Source organism: Lissotriton vulgaris, chromosome 11 (genome assembly GCF_964263255.1).
Source record: "Lissotriton vulgaris chromosome 11, aLisVul1.2, whole genome shotgun sequence".
Classification (NCBI taxonomy): Eukaryota; Metazoa; Chordata; class Amphibia; order Caudata; family Salamandridae; genus Lissotriton; species Lissotriton vulgaris.
Window position 1 is genome coordinate 931,552,472 of NC_141699.1, and position 13,880 is coordinate 931,566,351.

A 13,880-nucleotide genomic window follows, 5' to 3' on the forward strand; every position below is an offset into this window, starting at 1 on the left:
AAAAAACCATAGGTTATACTCCATATATAGTTAGGAATTAGCATTTACAAAACCTTATTTTACTCGCATAAAACCATTGAAATTCCATATATAGTTAGATGCGCTAACTATATATCGCGCACCCGCAATCCACTGCTGATGATGTCACATATTACATCATTCATGACATGGTCAGTGACATCACTGATGACATCACTGATGACATCTCAAATGACATCTCAAATGACATCACTGATGACATCTCAAATGACATCACTGATGACATCACTGATGACATCTCATTTGACATGACTGATGACATCACTGATGATATCATTCATGTGTTAATACGATGAACCTCTTCAGACTCTAATATAACCTTAGATACAATCAGTGTAAACAGACACTCACAGACTGTCACTCATCCATGGAGTTACTCACACACCTAGTCAGTTATGCAAAGAATCAATCACACCTCCATTTCCTCAACTATACAGTTATACAAACTTTACTTATTAAAAGATATACTAACACATATTTACTCTCTTATACAATCCCTGATACAAGTTCACAATGATCCATACAGCCACTCACACATTCACTGGCTCTTATGCACAGTTATTTATATATGTCAACTCTCACATGTACTGTGTTTTACATATGTACTTACTTTGACATGTAGCACTGAGATATCCATTCACTCACCAATACACTCATGCACACAGTGAACCGCCCATACAGCTTTTTCCACATGCACTTTTGAAACCATACATCTAGTGAATCAACTGCTCACACATCTATGCACAGAGTCATACACCTCCCAGCCACCCACACACACACTCAGTCTCCCATACAAATACTTGGGCAACCAATCAATAACCCATATAGTTACTCATATAGCTACTTATCAACACATGCAACAGTTTACAGAACAGCAGACATAATGATGCGCAAATTAAGACAGTTTAGTCACTAACCCATGCACTCAGTGAGACACATTTAATCACTCACTCATACAGTCAGTCATGCACCTACTAAATCCTTCATCCAGACACTTATACATCCACTCATTCTTCAATATGTAAGACATATTTTAACTTTACAGAAACATACAGTCACTGGATGTTGTCATCAGTGATGTCATCAGTGATGTCACTGACCATGTCATGAATGATGTAATATGTGACATCATCAGCAGTGGATTGCGGGTGCGCGATATATAGTTAGCGCATCTAACTATATATGGAATTTCAATGGTTTTATGCGAGTAAAATAAGGTTTTGTAAATGCTAATTCCTAACTATATATGGAGTATAACCTATGGTTTTTTCATTGAATATATATATATATATATATATATATATATATATATATATATATATATATATATATATATATATATATATATATATATATATATATATATATATATATATATATATTTCTCACGAACGATCCTGTCGCAGAGGGAACAACTTGGTAAGTCGGTGCTTGGTTCGGGGCCAGGACCGGGTCCCGATGATTATTTCTCACGAAAAAGTAAAACCAGCACTCCGCTCTTTGGAATTGAAGATTTATTAAGACACTGTTACAGCCTACGCATTTCGAACCGGATGGTTCCTTCTCACGGCAGCGTTACACAGTTGTCCTACTTTACATACAACTATATATCTTATGGTGCTTGTCAAAGTGCATTGTGGGACATGCAGTTTATGACTAATTTTGCTTAATTGTTTATAACATTTTTGTCATGTTAACATTCTTATGCATGCAACCATTTTGCTAAGTTGTAGGCTTAGTGCCATACATTAGTTCATTTAATTTGTAAGCACTCAGACTGTGTGTCAGGGCAGTGTCTTTGATTGTACGATTGTGGAATTATGTCCTCCATATTTTTTGCCATGTTTTTAATTTATCAGGCTGTACAGTCAGTTTGATTCCTCGGGCTGAGTGCCCTTGTCACTGCCATTGATTAGACACTACAATATACATACGCACTAAATAAAGAAAGCAAACAATTTTCATTCTGTCATAAGTGGATTCCCAAATGTTGAATTCCCTTCGGCATAGTTAAGAGTACATATGTTTAGAGGTGGAAATAAAGTTCTTCACTCTCGTTCAGTCCTATCGGTTGTCTTGTTTTGAAGCGCATGATCAATCTTGATTCTAGTCTTCTTAACTTTTGTTTTTTGTTACCACCACGTTCATGTTGCTGTATTGCTGCCAAGCCAAAAAAGTGGGTATCCTTCCAGGTTTTGTTGGGATGGGTTGCTATGTGTTTTGCCATAGCATATGTGAAGTCTTTGTTCTGTATCGCACAGATGTGCTCCAACATTCTTTTTTTCAAAGTGCAGGTGGTGCTTCCGATGTATTGCTTTCCGCAATAACATTGTAGCATGTAGACTACAAAGCTAGTTTCACACGTGATATGTTCTCTTATGATGTGAGTCTTGCCTTTAGGATCATTGATTGTTTTCATATTTTTTCCTATCTTGCAAGCTTTGCAAGTAGTACATTTTACGAAACCTTTCTTCTTTTCTGTAAGCCAATTGGACGTTTTCTTCTCTTCGTAGTGGCTATGTACCAGATGGTCCGCAAGGTTGGGAGCTCTTCTATAGGTCATTAGTGGTCTTTCTCCTATGTTTTTACCTATATCAGGGTCTCTCTGTATCAGATGCCAGTACTTGTTTAAAATCTTGCGTATTTTGTGACACTCCTTACTATATGTGACAATCATCCTAGGGGGATCGGTCTTTGTTTGTTCATTGATCAGATCAACGTCCGTTGATTTTGGTAATAGTATTTCTGCTCGGGTTTTTGTTCTGGCCTTTGTTTCTCCCTGGATGATGTCTTCGTGTTTGTAGCCGCGTTGTAAGAATCTTTTTTTGGTTTCATCAAAATTTCTTTCCATTTCTTTCTCTTCTGAGCAGTTTCTCCGCATTCTTAGTAGTTCACCGTACGGAATACTTTTCTTCAGTTTTTCAGAATGAAAGCTTTTTCCTTGCAGGATACTATTTGTGGCTCTTTTTTTCCTGAAAGTTGTGGTGTGTATCTGATTATTTTGAACATATACTTTTGTGTCCAGGAATTCCACCTCTTTGTTGCTTATGTTATAGGTGAATTTAAAGCCAACTTGATTATTGTTGAGTTCTTCGAAGAAAGTTAGGAATTCAGATCTCGTTCCTTTCCATAGTAGGAAGAGGTCATCAATGTAGCGTAACCATAACGCTACATTGGTCATATGGTGGTCTTTTTCTTCTCTCCAAGCTATGCTCCTCTCCCACCACCCCATCATGAGGTTAGCATAGCTTGGAGAGAAGGAAACTCCCATCGCGGTACCGCACTTTTGCATGTAGACCTTCTTATTAAAGAGGAAAACATTATTATATAGACAAGTTCTGATCATCTCTATGAGCATTTTCGAATGATCTCGTTCTGTAATTGGTCGCTGCATTAGGAAATAGAGTACTGCTTGTATGCCTATCTCGTGTTCTATTGATGTATACAACGAGATGACATCAATGGTCACTAGCATGTACGTTGATTGCCATTGGGTATCCATCAAGATACGCAAAAAATCCCCAGTGTCTTTAATGTACGAACTAAGAGTAGGTACAATCGGGGCAAGGAAATGATCGACATACTCTTCCATATGTTCATATAAACTGCCACAACTGGAGATGATCGGTCTCCCTGGGGGTTTGTTCAGAGTCTTGTGGATCTTGGGAAGAAAGTATATAGTTGGTGTGATGGGATGCTCTACCATTAGGAATTTCTTTTCTTCCTTGGTTATTAGTCCTTTTTCTCTCCAACTGTCTTGTTTCAATGCCAATTCAGTTTTGAGTTTTGGTGTTGGGTCATGGGTTAGACACGTGTAATTTTTGGAGTCACCTAGTTGTCGCATGGCTTCTTCCACATAGTCCACTTTCTCCATAATTACTATATTTCCACCCTTGTCGGCTGGTTTGATCTCGATTGAGTTGTTGTCTTTTAGGGTTTTTAGTGCCAAACGTTCTGATTTAGATAAGTTTTCTTTATTGATGTTTTCCGTTTGTTTCATTTCCTCCAGGTCTGCCAACACTAAATCAGTTTCATTTCCTCCAGGTCTGCCAACACTAAATCATAAAAGGTGTCAATTGTATTCCCAGGGTTTAATATGGGGCAGAATTTTGATTTGTTTTTGAATTCTGTCGGTCTCTTTTTGTCGGTTGTCACTTCCATTTCTGATAATATTTGTGTACCCGTCACTACTGAGGCCTCTGTTTGGTTGGCTAATTCATACGCCGTGCGAAGACATGGAATCTCATTGGTTGTGAATTGATTTGTTGTGTCTATAGGTTCTGAATCTGTCATACTTGTTGTTGATAGTTGTTGTGTTTGATGGGAGAATTTGGTAAAATGTTTTTGAAGTTTTTATTTTCTCACATATTTATAGAGATCGATTTTAGTGTCCACAATGTCCTGATGCATCTCCGGACAGAAGGACAGACCTTTGTTAAGAAGTCTGCGTTCATCATCAGTGGGTGTGTATCTTGAAAGATTTGTTATCAGGTCAGGTGGTTTTTTATCAGTTGAGTTTTTGTTGTTTATTTTTTGGAAGGTTTGCGATTCCGCAAATTGTATCTGCTTTTTTTCGTTCCTTCCTCTCCTTGTTTTTCGTTTCGTCCTCTTGACTGATAAGTACCTCTTGCCATTGGTCTTGTCATTTGATTTCTGTTTCTGTTTCTTCCCCTTGGGGCCAGTTGTTCCTGGTATACCAGGGTCAGTTTGTCTAAAAAAGAGAGCCTGCGAAGGTTTCTGTTAGTGCGTTGCTCCCCCTCACTGATCTCTGATTCCGGTTCGCTCGTCGATGGTGTGGTAGTTAATTCGCCTGGTGGTTTCCATTGCTGTTTGAATATATCGTATTTTTTAGCAAATGTTAAGATTGTGCCGAATTCATAATCGTCCTCATCTCTATGGAATTTTCTTTGTTTCCGCAATTGTACCTCCTCCTCATGTTTATCTAGGTTTTTCTCCATATCCATACGTAATTTTTTGACAGTTCCACTGTCTGCTTTCAGAGCTATGATTTGGTTTTCAATGTCTCTTATTTTGTCATGAAATTCCTCTACGTCTTTTCTCGCATATTTGATGATAATCAGCATCATATTCCGTGAACAGTCCATGTTGTTCATGCCCCACTCTTCTAACATCTCTGGTTTGGTGTCTGGGTGGTTTGGGAAAGTAAAGATGCGCAGGCCCCTCGGAACCATTTTATGTTCAATGTATTTCTCGAGGGTTAATATTTCCCATGATCTCGAGATTTCCTTTCTCATAAGCTTTTCTAGTTGCATGAAAAGCTGTTTAGCTGTGGTTGTTGTAGGTTGGGATTCTTTCCTTGTTTCCTCTTTGCCGCGTTCTGGCCTTTCTCTGCCTTTTTGGAATATGCTTTCTGCGAGTGTTATTCTTTTAGTGGCGCGTTACTCCATAGTGATGTATTTCAAATGTCTTTGTGTTATTTTGCTCTCTTTTTATAGTTGCAAGTATTTTTTGGACAGCTTTTCACACTGTTTTTTTCATTCGTTAAGAAAACCTAATGACAGGATGTCATTGATTAACAGTGTCTTTGTATTTTTAGTTCCTGCGAGCGAGATCACAATTTGAACAAAAGTAGTTTCGTTCATCAGTTGTTTTATTCATTAGTGGAATGTTTTGTTGTTGACCTTACTTCGATATACTGCACTTTGCACTCGCACACTCTGCGCTTACCTGGGAGGCTCCCGGTAGTGTCAGCATCCTCCGACCCAGCACTCCGGCGCTCGACCAGTGGGTGTGACGAGGGATTTCCTGGTGCGTTGTAATCTCTCCTCTATGGGTATCCAGACGCTTCTGATCGCCCAAGCAGTCACGATATTTTCAGCTTTTCTGCTTGTCGGCGTTTACGCTGCCACTTTCCCACAGTTTGCAAGGTCCGTTGTCAGCGTATAGCCACTTCCGTGATTACGCTTCCGCCCAAGGCTTTTCGGCGTTTCTGATCACCTGGCGATGCTGTTTACGTATCACAGACGAAGATTCAGGGTATGTCAGGTTCACATCTGTATTTTCAATATTTCTCACGAACGATCCCGTCGCAGAGGGAACAACTTGGTAAATCGGTGCTTGGTTCGGGGCCAGGACCGGGTCCCGATGATTATTTCTCACGAAAAAGTAAAACCAGCACTCCGCTCTTTGGAATTGAAGATTTATTAAGACACTGTTACAGCCTACGCGTTTCAAACTGGATGGTTCCTTCTCACAGCAGCGTTACACAGTTGCCCTACTTTACTTACAACTATATATCTTATGGTGCTTGTCAAAGTGCATTGTGGGAGATGCAGTTTAAGACTAATTTTGCTTAATTGTTTATAACATTTTTGTCATGTTAACATTCTTATGCATGCAACCATTTTGCTAAGTTGTAGGCTTAGTGCCATACATTAGTTCATTTAATTTGTAAGCACTCAGACTGTGTGTCAGGGCAGTGTCTTTGATTGTACGATTGTGGAATTATGTCCTCCATATTTTTTGCCATGTTTTTAATTTATCAGGCTGTACAGTCAGTTTGATTCCTCGGGCTGAGTGCCCTTGTCACTACCATTGATTAGACACTACAATATACATACGCACTAAATAAAGAAAGCAAACAATTTTCATTCTGTCATAAGTGGATTCCCAAATGTTGAATTCCCTTCAGCATAGTTAAGAGTACATATGTTTAGAGGTGGAAATAAAGTTCTTCACTCTCGTTCAGTCCTATCGGTTGTCTTGTTTTGAAGCGCATGATCAATCTTGATATTAGTCTTCTTAACTTTTGTTTTTTGTTACCACCACGTTCATGTTGCTGTATTGCTGCCAAGCCAAAAAAGTGGGTATCCTTCCACATTTTGTTGGGATGGGTTGCTATGTGTTTTGCCATAGCATATGTGAAGTCTTTGTTCTGTATCACACGGATGTGCTCCAACATTCTTTTTTTCAAAGTGCAGGTGGTGCTTCCGATGTATTGCTTTCCGCAATAACATTGTAGCATGTAGACTACAAAGCTAGTTTCACACGTGATATGTTCTCTTATGATGTGAGTCTTGCCTTTAGGATCATTGATTGTTTTCATATTTTTTCCTATCTTGCAAGCTTTGCAAGTAGTACATTTTACGAAACCTTTCTTCTTTTCAGTAAGCCAATTGGACGTTTTCTTCTCTTCGTAGTGGCTATGTACTAGATGGTCCGCAAGGTTGGGAGCTCTTCTATAGGTCATTAGTGGTCTTTCTCCTATGTTTTCACCTATATCAGGGTCTCTCTGTATCAGATGCCAGTACTTGTTTAAAATCTTGCGTATTTTGTGACACTCCTTACTATATGTGACAATCATCCTAGGGGGATCGGTCTTTGTTTGTTCATTGATCAGATCAACGTCCGTTGATTTTGGTAATAGTATTTCTGCTCGGGTTTTTGTTCTGGCCTTTGTTTCTCCCTGGATGATGTCTTCGTGTTTGTAGCCGCGTTGTAAGAATCTTTTTTTGGTTTCATCAAAATTTCTTTCCATTTCTTTCTCTTCTGAGCAGTTTCTCCGCATTCTTAGTAGTTCACCGTATGGAATACTTTTCTTCAGTTTTTCAGGATGAAAGCTTTTTCCTTGCAGGATACTATTTGTGGCTCTTTTTTCCTGAAAGTTGTGGTGTGTATCTGATTATTTTGAACATATACTTTTGTGTCCAGGAATTCCACCTCTTTGTTGCTTATGTTATAGGTGAATTTAAAGCCAACTTGATTATTGTTGAGTTCTTCGAAGAAAGTTAGGAATTCAGATCTCGTTCCTTTCCATAGTAGGAAGAGGTCATCAATGTAGCGTAACCATAACGCTACATTGGTCATATGGTGGTCTTTTTCTTCTCTCCAAGCTATGCTCCTCTCCCACCACCCCATCATGAGGTTAGCATAGCTTGGAGAGAAGGAAACTCCCATCGCGGTACCGCACTTTTGCATGTAGACCTTCTTATTAAAGAGGAAAACATTATTATATAGACAAGTTCTTATCATCTCTATGAGCATTTTCGAATGATCTCGTTCTGTAATTGGTCGCTGCATTAGGAAATAGAGTACTGCTTGTATGCCTATCTCGTGTTCTATTGATGTATACAACGAGATGACATCAATGGTCACTAGCATGTACGTTGATTGCCATTGGGTATCCATCAAGATACGCAAAAAATCCCCAGTGTCTTTAATGTACGAACTAAGAGTAGGTACAATCGGGGCAAGGAAATGATCGACATACTCTTCCATATGTTCATATAAACTGCCACAACTGGAGATGATCGGTCTCCCTGGGGGTTTGTTCAGAGTCTTGTGGATCTTGGGAAGAAAGTATATAGTTGGTGTGATGGGATGCTCTACCATTAGGAATTTCTTTTCTTCCTCGGTTATTAGTTCTTTTTCTCTCCAACTGTGTAGTTTCAATGCCAATTCAGTTTTGAGTTTTGGTGTTGGGTCATGGGTTAGACACGTGTAATTTTTGGAGTCCCCTAGTTGTCGCATGGCTTCTTCCACATAGTCCACTTTCTCCATAATTACTATATTTCCACCCTTGTCGGCTGGTTTGATCTCGATTGAGTTGTTGTCTTTTAGGGTTTTTAGTGCCAAACGTTCTGATTTAGATAAGTTTTCTTTATTGATGTTTTCCTTTTGTTTCATTTCCTCCAGGTCTGCCAACACTAAATCATAAAAGGTGTCAATTTTATTCCCAGGGTTTAATATGGGGCAGAATTTTGATTTGTTTTTGAATTCTGTCGGTCTCCTTTTGTCGGTTGTCACTTCCATTTCTGATAATATTTGTGTATCCGTCACTACTGAGGCCTCTGTTTGGTTGGCTAATTCATACGCCGTGCGAAGACATGGAATCTCATTGGTTGTGAATTGATTTGTTGTGTCTATAGGTTCTGAATCCGTCATACTTGTTGTTGATAGTTGTTGTGTTTGATGGGAGAATTTGGTAAAATGTTTTTGAAGTTTTAATTTTCTCACATATTTATAGAGATTAAAAACATGGCAAAAAATATGGAGGACATAATTCCACAATCGTACAATCAAAGACACTGCCCTGACACACAGTCTGAGTGCTTACAAATTAAATGAACTAATGTATGGCACTAAGCCTACAACTTAGCAACATTTTTGCATGCATAAGAATGTTAACATGACAAAAATGTTATAAACAATTAAGCAAAATTAGTCTTAAACTGCATGTCCCACAATGCACTTTGACAAGCACCATAAGATATATAGTTGTAAGTAAAGTAGGACAACTGTGTAACGCTGCCGTGAGAAGGAACCATCCGGTTTGAAACGCGTAGGCTGTAACAGTGTCTTAATAAATCTTCAATTCCAAAGAGCGGAGTGCTGGTTTTACTTTTTCGTGAGAAATATATATATATATATATATATATAATATATATTTTATATAAATTCCTTGTTTGTCAGTTTATTGAGGCTTCTGTTTATCAATGGTTCATGTTTAACCTGACTTCCGACAGGTTAGTGGTTGCCTAGGAATAATTTTTATTAAATTTGTTGTTGCCCTGTCCTAGGAACTCCATTTGGATTCAGGGGGTCCCTGTTACTATAATCATGTTCCAATTAGGAACAGCGCATTTCAACTGTAGCCGTGAGGGGTGCAAGGCGTATATCCATCAAGCAGTATTTCTGAGGAGAATTACTGAAGCATTTCTGAACCTGCGAGCAGTTTTCTGAACGGTTCCGTTTCCTTAATTAAGAAGTCAGGAGAACTAGTCTCTGTTTAAATGCATGCGCAATGAACAGTAAGCTAAATATAGTGAAAGGCAGCTGCGTAATAGTGTAATTTAGAAGCTAGTTTAGTTAAAGTCTCAATTATTCTAATTGAAAACTTTATCTCGTGAAAATATTCTTTTAAGTTCATAATAAGTTTATTGAAGAAAATACAAGATAATAGTTCAAAATAGGAACATAATAATACGGGGAAAAAGAACAAAAGAAGGAAAAGGGAACCAGATGATGATTAGTTGAGAAGAAGAAGGAAACAATGCAATACAGTATTAACAATATAGAACATCATGGATTAATCTTGAAGAATTTCTTTGCCAGTAAGCCTCACTACAGTGGAAAACTCAGCAAGAAGATTAAGGTATAGTCTTTTCCAGCTCATTTGTACCAGCTCATGCCATTTTTAAAGAAGAAGAACTAAAATTGACAAGAAGGGTTTAAACTAAAGACTGCTACGAGTTATCTCTCTCTTCTGTAAAAATAAAAGAACTGAATTCAATTGTCTAAATCAATATTGAATGTCACCACAGTAGTGCTCATTATACAACAACGAATAACTGGGAGAATAACAACTTCTACAAGAGAGAAGTAATTGCCTTTTAGTCTTGGGTTAATTAGGATGTATAAATAGTCTGACTAAGTATGGGCGAATTTTGTGAATCTGGCGTTCGCGAATTTTGCGAATTTGCGAACTCGCAATCCGCAAAATCCGTGAATTCTCGCGAATTTGCGGTTTTTTTTTGTGTTTGCAAGGATTTCTGCCAGTTCGCAAGGATTTCTGACAGTTCGCCAGGGTTTTGTAACAGTTCGCAATTGCGAACTTACATGTCGGCTCGCAACGGTCACGATTATGTTGTTTCTACGTCTGGTTCATCATCACAGGTTCCCAGCACCCTCTGTTTCACCCCTGCCACCCTCTGTTTCACCCATGCCACCTTCTAGGAACATCAATGCCACCCTCTGGTTCATCATCACTGTAGATTATGGGGGAAAAAGCAAGCACACCTGCCTGCTTCAACTGATATGAATTAATTTGGGGTTGATTTATTAATGTGTCACTGTTTTAAAATTCCAGTCTGGCACCTGCTTCCTTATCTGTAATTTGCTTTCTGTTGCAGTGCAATTTTTTTTCCAGGACCTTTGTGGCCTACTTGTACCTATTCTATGAGCCTGCTGTGAGGGTCAGAGCAGGGTCATACAATTGTTGCAACTAACAACTGAACTCTGGAGGGGCCCTTGTCAGGAAGCACTACAGGGAACGGTTACTAATGATGAGTTTGAACTTTTGAACCTGCTTTCACTTTTGCAAAACTCGTTTTTCTGCAGAACAGCATTACAGCAACTGTAATGCCCCACCAAGCTTATATGAGAAAGTTGATTTCTAATCCAAAAGTTATCCAAAGAAAATCAAAAGGCCTCAAATCCAAAAAAGTGCAGGCAAATGTCAACCTGAGGAGTTATTCTGATAAAAATCATCATTTTCAGAAGGTCTATGCTGCTTGCTAGTAGATTTCTTGTGCAGAATTGCAATTTTTGTAATTTCGCGAGTGCGAGATTGTTGCTGCCCGCCGCACCTACATGTTCGCAATTGCGAACTTACACCGCAAGAAAAAAAAATCCGCTGCGTGCGAATTTGCTGATTTTCGGTAAATTCGCAAGCGTTCGCGGATTGCGAATTTACCAAAAATCCGCAAAATCCGCGAGCGTAACGGATTTTCCGCCCATGCAGTGAGCTAAAAAACGGTGTTGGATCTAGCCCTGATCTCTTGACTGGGTGAGAGCTTTCTGCTTAATTCAGAGACTCTGTCCCTCACCACCCCTTGTTGTAAATATTTTTGTCCACCCTAAGCGTGGAAGGGTATTCTCAGATGTGAGACCCTTGCTTATTGCACCATCAGGATTCAAGCAAACCGGGCCGAAGACGGCTGTAATGCCAGAAACCGGTCCCCGGAAGCTTGTTTCCTTCCCAGTGTAAGAATTGGCTTTTGTAGTTTGGTTTGCCCTGTTCCCATCATGCACTGGGACAGGAACAGACTAATTTGCATACAGCCAGGTTCTGAAACTGGGATGGTGCAGTGAGCTAAAAAACGGTGTTGGATCTAGCCCTGATCTCTTGACTGGGTGAGAGCTTTCTGCTTAATTCAGAGACTCTGTCCCTCACCACCCCTTGTTGTAAATACATGCTTAAGTCTGACAAAAGTAATTGATATTTGAAGGTGTTGAGATTTGCATGTTTGCTTTCTTTCTTTCCTATGCAGATGCTGAGATACAAACCCAAGGCAGAATAGACGGAGACGCAACAGAGGACTTGTGATACCTCTGTGATAAGGCAGTCTCTCTTTATCCACTTCCCCTTCCCCCCCATTGTTGCCCTCACCAAGAGAATTAGCTGTTGGTGGAGGTACTGGTGGAGCGGCTTTGGGACCATCTTCGGCTCCTGTGGAATCAGTCAAGGTGATTGACAGATGGAGAAAATTCCTTTTTGTTCTCCACCTTTTCTCGGACCGGATCTCCAACTTGAGGATGCCAGCCAGCAACAGGAATCAGCACTGCTTGATCTGCAGAGGAGGGCAATTGGGCACCTGCTTGGGAATCAAGAGCTAATTCAAGATCGTGTAACACAGCACACTGATTATCTACGTAAAAGGTTGCGCTAGCCGCCACAGTGTCTAGACCATCAAGGTCTGGCACAAACATTTTAATGCCAAAGAGCATTTCGTATGGTGTCCACCCACCCAGAAATCTTCTAGGGGGATTATTTAGTGCATGTTGGACTCCATGGAGATGAGCCAGCCAACCCCTGCCAATACCTAAGACTCTTGCTGTCAAAGATTGCTTTAAGTAACGGTTCATCTGTTCCACCACAGAATTGCCCTCAGGCCGGTATGGAGACGAAAAGTGCACCTGTACCCCCAGGGACTTCATCGCATCCCAGTAAGCCTTAGAGAAAAAAAGCAGGGCCTTGCTTAGAATGGAAAGTGCCACAAAGAAATGTCCCGACAAAGACATGCAAATCTTTAATGACAGTTCGAGCGTGAGCACTATGTTGTGACCAAACCCAAAGGAATCTGGTGCACAAATCCACTGCAACCTAAATATGTTTAAATGCAGTCTCAGATGTCAAAGGATCATAGAGATCAAGATAAATGCAGCTTAATGGCTAACTGGAGATGTAAAGCTGAGTTTGGGGTGGACGTGCAACAGTAGAAGGCTTAATTTATTGACAAATGTCACATGAAACAACATATTTACGCGCCTGTTGATGTAAACCACACCACCAGAAACGTTACCATAAAAGAGACACTGTTGCTGACACTCTGGCATGTGCCAAAGCAACTCTTTATGAGTGGCAATGATCGAAGAAATTCTGCGGTCCTCGGTGGGAATCAGCTGATCCCCAATAGATGGGATTGTCACAAATGGGACTTGATCAGAAGACAAGTGGTCTGAATAACATGAAGGAAAACCCTGGGGAAACTCCCTCTTTCGCGGTGGCAATAGCTGCTAGAATATCATCACCACTTTTAGTCATAGACCTAGTGACTGATGCTACTGAACAAGTGGATACTGCAGATTTGGCTGCCTCATCAGCTAGCGAATTACCAACAGCATGTGCTCCCACACGTTGATGGCCCAAGTATGAATAAAATGTGTGAGTGACAAGCTCTCTAAAAAAACTGCAAAGATTGCAATTTTTTAAGTGGAGGTGGAGGTTGCAATAGTGCACATTGATCCAGAAAGTGGGGGGCCAACCCCCTACCTTTATTGCTGAGTTTGTAACCAAGAAAACAAACTGCCAAGAAGCCAATATGAGATTTAGCAAAATTGAATTTGTAACCAAAGTGTGCAAAGTCAACACACAAGAGATGCAGCTGTGATTCATCATCTGTCAAGTAAATGTTTGAGAGGGCATCTGGGTCGCTCTCATGCAAAAAGGACACTATGCGTGCCGCAAACACACCAGGCCTATTCTTAAATCCCATTGCCAATCTTGCATATCAGTGCTGATTGCCTAACGCACTGAATGCAGAAAAATCATTCATTGATGAAACACAGGGTTCAATCATACCCTGATATTCTAATTGGGT